Raw genomic sequence first — 6730 nt, 5'->3', positions numbered from 1 at the left:
CTAAATTGCTTACAAACATAAAATAAAACAGATTAAAGATTGATACTTAATAAAGATTAAACACTACGAATCAAATCTCATGAATAAAATATATCAAGGTTTCGTCTCCCTCAACCAAGTATAAAAGTTTAGCTACAACGATTCATAATAAAATTCATAAAATTCAAAGAAAAGAAGAAAATTTGAGAAAGAAAAATCCAAAAAATAAAACCTAGCCTCCAAAGTAATCTCCAAAAGTCTGATAATCCCCCTCCAAAATCGGAATAAAAGTCTAATAAAGGCTAGGAACTAAAATAACAAAGTTACCAAAAATAATATTTTTTCCCGACAGACTATGACCGCTCGATTGGCAACATCCTGCAGATCGAGCGGCGTAAAAATCACTAACTCTCTGCCTGGCATAAATGAGTGCCGCTCGATCGGTAAACTTCTGCGGATCGAGCGGCACAGAACTTCCAAAGTTACTGTCTCCATGTAAAGGCTCCCGCTCGATCTGCAACATCCTGCGGATCGAGCGGCGTAAAAAATCTTCAGAATTTCCCAGCAATTTCCTTGCTTCAAAGCTCCATCCTAGTCCGCCAAAATATGCGACCTAACCACAAAAACAAGAATCCCATCATGCAAACACGGAAAATGCAAAACTAACAAAATTCAAAAATAAAACATGCAAACTAATACAAAACAACAACAAAATGACACTAACAAATACAATAAAAACATAACTATCAATACTCCTAAATATTTTTAGGAAGCAAAAGCTATACCTGCATCCATCTTCAGCCCTCATGTCGATGCCCCAAGAACTTGGGCACAACTCCGCTGTGACTTCCGAACGCCTTGCTGACCCCCGAACCAAGCCTAGGAAGGCTAGAACTACTATTATACGCTTAAAATGGAAAAGAACTCGGGGAATTGGCAAGTAAAAGTGAAGACTCAGCCCTATATTTATAGGACACAATCGGAACCTCCGATGCTGCATCTAAGCTTCCGTTGTTGCTTATCCGCCACATGGAAAAATCTCATTGTTTGGCTGCGGATAGGGGATATCGAAACCTCCGTTCCCAGTCGGAGCTTCCATTTTCTCACGTGTCATGGATGACGTAATATTATCAGAGCTTTCGTTGCATACTGGAGCTTCCGATCGCCATCGTAGCTTCCGTTCGACTCATGACTCGAATTCTTATTTTGCGTTGATTAATCCCTTAATCACCTACCAATTTAAGTAATTACATAACTAATCAAGGATTAAAAGGTGTATACAGGATCAGAACGTCCGAAGGAAGTTCGAAGTTGTTGATGGAGATCGGAACGTCCGATGGCGATCGAAACTTCCGATGATGTGCACTTATGACTAAGCTTTAGATTTTGACAAGTGTCACGCATGTAGAGATCGGAGCTTCCGATCGTTGCCGTGAATTTTGCCTATAAATAGGGGCATTCGGATGTTAAATTTGATAAGAAAATCTTCCGAATGTTCAGCTATAGTAAGCAACACTGAGGGCCCTATCGATTTATTGTAAGGTTCTGGAATAACCAAGGCGTGGTTATAGTCATCCGGGACTAGCTACTCCAAAGGGCTTACTACGGACGAAGGTATGGTCGGAAATCTATTTAAGTTTTGGGAGTACTTATTATCTTAGATAAGACTTATAGAATTTGTGTAGTGATACGGTAAACTTTTGATTATAGGCTTGGAACCTAGGATCCTACTAGACTTGAACTAGCCTAGAGGTACGTACACATTGACTGAGCTTGCCAATGAGTATACATGTTTATGTGTTGCATTTATTTGGCATTATTATATGGCATGATATATGATTTACCGTTTTTCATATTCATATGTGATGACCCGAGTTCTAATCTCTCATTAATCTCATTAATCATTATTAAACCATGTTAGACAATAATCAAAGTCTAAACAAAAGAATAAAAAAAAATTTTTTTTTTTAAAAATAAATTGCTCTGCGCACGCGCGGGCATCACCCCTCGCGCGCGCGCTGGCCAATGGGACCGAGGCCCCCTGGCTTGGCTCGCGCGCGCGCGAGCAGGAGCTCGCCCGTGCGCCAGCCAAACCAACAGAAAAAAAATATGGCTCAGCTGCTGTCAAAAACGAGATCATGCCTATGATTGATTCAAGATCATGTCCTACCAAAGTCTAGACATGGTTTAATCAATCATAACATCTAACATGCATTCTAACATGCTATAATTGTTAGGAATAAACCATTCCAAGGCTTTACAACATAATCATAATTCTCATAACATGCAATAACATTGTCATATATCAAGTTCAAGACACCTTATGTTGATTCAAGGATTTACAACATATTTCCAATCCTATAAACATCAACAAAACCACAACTCAATCATCTACAAGTCTTGGTACAAGTATCTTCTAACATGATCATGTTTAAGACTCAATAAACTTCATGACAGCACACATAACTCCTAACTCGGATCCTCACGCTATATCGATTTCATCCCTTGTTCTTTAAGTCCGCCTTTGCCCGGTTCCACTTCCTCCTATTGCAATGACACATACAACAAAACAATAGCCGGATAACTCCGGTGAGAAATAGATTTCCCAGTAAAAGCAACTAAACATGCATAATCAATATCACAATCATGATATAGAAGTAAATACAATGCATGCTTTCAAAACAAGGTTCATTTCGTCATTCATCGACTGGGATCCCGAGAAGAAGATATCATAGCTAATCCACCAACACACCCTATCGAGGTGGGGCTACTATCTTGCTCCTCTAGACTTTGAAGCCATTATATATGTAGTTCAGACACTAGGCTAAAACAACCACCTAGGCCATACATATACAATCCCTCAAATCGTCTATTCGAACGTGTCCGTTCATTTCAAATTCAAGGAATAAGTCATCAAGATGAATGCAACATATATCATAATCAAAGCATTCATTATATCAAAGACTTATCCAAGTAATCAAGGTAAAACACATAAGAGCACTTAAGCAAACAAGTATGTGAATTGTGGGAACTCGATACAAACCATCTCGAGTTGTAATCCCAATCAAATAGTAGTCCACTTTTACCTTTCAAATGTGATGTCTAGGATGTCTTTGAGCTTGTCCAATTCTGTCCAAGATCAATTACCAAACACAACTCAAATTCTGTTCAATATCAACTCAACCTTCCACAAGAACTTCAAAGGAAACTCAACCAACCTTGTGTGTTCTTCTATCGGTTTCGAATTCAACGTTCTCGAGTTCACTTGTCCTGTTTACACACTGAAATCATAGCATAACAAACAAGGAATCATCAGCTAATAGTTCAACAACTTCAGATTCCGAGAACAATAGCAAATCATTTCGATTCAAGAGTTCGACGGCATTTCGGTATTACTTCGGCGATCCCGAACAACTCTAAATCATTTCTAACATTCATATCAGATGTTCAACAACTCAACTCAACATATCAGCAAGTATATATCAATCGAAACATATCTGGAAATCATAAGGACATGATATACACATCACTCTTTAACCAAACTTCAAGAACATCAAAGCTAGAAGATCAAAACCATCAAATTCATTCCAACTTCTGATCCCTGTCCATTTCGAATTCTCAAACCAACATGAAAGACAGAAAAACTTACATCAAATCGAAGGTCTTGTCGAGAGGATTCCAAAACATCTTTCGGAATCGAATTCGGATAACCGTAGCTCAAGATATAAGGATTTGAAGATGAAGATGAAGCTTGAAGATCTCTTGAAAGTTGCTCTCGGTTCTTTTCTTTCCTTGGGCTGAAGAATCTGATGGAACTGCAAGATAATTACACGTGACTAAGCCTAGGAATAACAAGTGTCCCACTAACAATCACAATTTTGCACTTTAGCCCCTCAACTATGCAATAATTGCAATTCAGTCCTTAATTCCTCCATTCATTCAATTTCAATCCTAATCAATTTAAGAATATTAGAATTTAAATCAAAACTCCAAATATTCCCAAATTAATTATTCTTGGATTAAAATTAAATAATTCCGGGCGTTACAATTCCCCCCCACTAAGACTCGATTTCGTCCTCGAAATCTTAGTAATATCAACAAATCATATCACAGATATCAGATAACAGAAAACTAAAGGAGACTCACATCAAGAAAATAACTCTGGAAATCGTTGTCTCATATCTGATTCAGTCTCCCAAGTCACTTCTGTAATACCATGACGACTCCACTGAACCTTCACAAGCGGAATAGTCTTCGTACGAAGTTGCTTCTCTTTACGATCAAGAATCTGAATCGGCTTTTCGAAATAACTCAAAGTCTCGTCGAGTTCAGCTTCATCAGATTGAAGTACATGAGATTCATCAGAAAGATACTTTTGAAGCATTGATACATGAAAGACATCATGTATTCCAGATAACGCCGGAGGAAGAGCTAATCGATAGGCAAGATTGCCTATTTTCTCCAGAATTTCATACGGACCAATGTAGCGTGGAGACAACTTTCCTCGCTTGCCAAATCTGACTGTACCTCTGAAAGGAGAAATCTTCAGGAATACTCGATCCCCCTGTTCAAAAGACAAAGGTCGACGTCGAATGTTAGCATATTTCGCTTGTCTATCTTGAGCTGTCTTCATTCTTGTCTGAATAAGCTTCACTTGATCAGTCAGATCACGTATCATATCAGGGCCAGTGTCAGGTACTTCTGAAATATCATCCCAGTACAAAGGAGATCGACATTTTCTTCAGTATAAAGCTTCAAATGGAGCCATTCCAATACTCGATTGGTAGCTGTTGTTGTTGTAAGAGTGGGTGCCCAGTGAGCCAACTGTGTGGCTATGGGCTTTGATGACTCTTTGTATAAACAATCTTTTGTTTAATATTATTTACACTTTTATGGCAATGACTTTATATTACTTCATATTGTTATATTGTGATATACTATTGTTGTTTTGATAAAGACCTTGAATATACTATAGTGTATGTAAGATGTGGTAGAACATGGAGATGTCTATCATGAAATACATCTTATAGTCACTGTATATTCTAAAAACCGTTCCTAGTCGATTGAGCCGTCCGATAATAAGGATAAGGATCGCTCGAGTTTGAGACTAGCATTTGCGATGCGGAGTACCACGTTTCATTGGTAGGGAACATGGAGATGTTCGAAGCATGCAAATGGATATTCATAGGATGAATAATCGAACTACCCTATCCGGACTTTCCAAGTGGTTATCACTTATCGAGTGGATAAAGTCCGCGGTTTTGGTTGTACACCATTAGTCCTTACGACTTGAAACATCATGGAGACTCTATATGCTAGTGCTGTGCTTTGACTCGTTTACCGACTCTATGGGGGTCATCAGGTGTCGAGATTGGGTACAGTTACGACACATATAGGAGTCAATGCATTGTTGTCAAGGATTCACCACATACTTGCGAGTGTGGATATCCTATGCGATCTGAGGAGATATTAGTGTGACAAATCTCTGGCCAGAGTACTTGATGTGATTTAAGAAATGGTTTCTTAGTAGCACATGCGATGTCACTAATTTGATCTTCAAGATGCATTGCATAGTTATCGAATCTTGAGCGACTCTCGATATACCAATGGTTGTTGATTCGATCGGGATATATGGATGAAGGGACCGTACTGTACGCTAACCAAAATCTACTGGTTCTTGTAGGCACTATCAGTGATACCTAGGGAATCATGGGGCGATGTTGCTAGGCGCTTTACCATGATTCGTTGGGCAAGTCGGAAAGTGTTGTTCCGAGTCACAAGGAGTTGTGAGCCCACGGCTAGCTGTATCCCTGAACCATTGAGGGTCACACAGTGTAATGGAGTTTTAATCCCCGTTGAGATAGTTAAATTTAAAGAGTTAAATTTAATGAACTAAGGAGTTGGACTTCTTAAATAAGAGTAAGGGAGTAGGATTTCCTAAAATGACATAGGGATGGACATTTTAGGAAACCACTGAATTCGGATTCAGGAAAATTTATTTTGACTTTAAAATGTGCAGAAATGGTTTCTGTGCACATTGGTAAAATCGGTTTATCAATCGGAGTCACGATGAATTTTATATTAATTTCTGAACGAGCGGGCTTTGCTTGTCGGGCCTCAACTTATGACTAATGGGCCCTAAGGTGTTAGTGGCCTGCATTATAAATAAGTTATTGCAGTACAGAAATTAGACACAACAGCTCATAATTTTTGAGACAGAAAATCGAAACCCTCCTCTCTCTCAAAAGTTTTCGGCCGTCCCCTCCCTGTTCTCTGCCCGAGAAATTTCGGTCTGTGATTTTGAATCGCAGTCAGGAATAACGAATCAGATTCGTTTAATCTCTTCGCAGAAAAACTTCTGATAGATTTTCTAGTGCAATCTATCAGAGGGATTTAAACCCCATTCGTGGACCTGATTGAAGGAGTTCATCAGTTCCTGGGAGATACAAGAAGCGCAGAGAAATCTGTGTGGTGTCCATTAATCTCGATTCGAGATTGAAGGTAAAATTTAATTAATTGTTATTTGAATTTTACACACACAATAATTTAATCGTTGAATGGTTGATACCCACACCATGGAATTGTTCCATGATAAAATTTTTAAACTTCCGCTGCACCGGGTATCAATCGTGATTGATCTGATCGCCAGTTTTTTCCAACAGTTGTACGAGAATTCACAAAGAGGTAATGAATCTTGCCAACTCGTGCCAAAATCAAGCACTACAGCTCTCAACATGTCCTCCAATGTCTG

The 6730-nt window shown here is 38.8% G+C and overlaps 1 long non-coding RNA gene across 1 annotated transcript; it reads right to left on the bottom strand.

Moving 5' to 3' along the window:
• Positions 1 to 2253: 2253 nt before the first annotated feature.
• On the bottom strand, positions 2254 to 3758 carry LOC140886188 (uncharacterized). The gene is made up of 4 exons (XR_012151465.1): positions 3629 to 3758; positions 3198 to 3260; positions 3066 to 3108; positions 2254 to 2523 (listed from the first exon to the last, which is right to left on the bottom strand). It is a non-coding gene; the product is annotated as an uncharacterized lncRNA (long non-coding RNA).
• Positions 3759 to 6730: the final 2972 nt, after the last annotated feature.

Source organism: Henckelia pumila, chromosome 3, assembly GCF_033568475.1.
Source record: "Henckelia pumila isolate YLH828 chromosome 3, ASM3356847v2, whole genome shotgun sequence".
NCBI classification, from domain to species: Eukaryota; Viridiplantae; Streptophyta; class Magnoliopsida; order Lamiales; family Gesneriaceae; genus Henckelia; species Henckelia pumila.
Note: the sequence above shows the minus strand (reverse complement) of the source record. Positions and strands in the feature narration are given on the sequence as shown.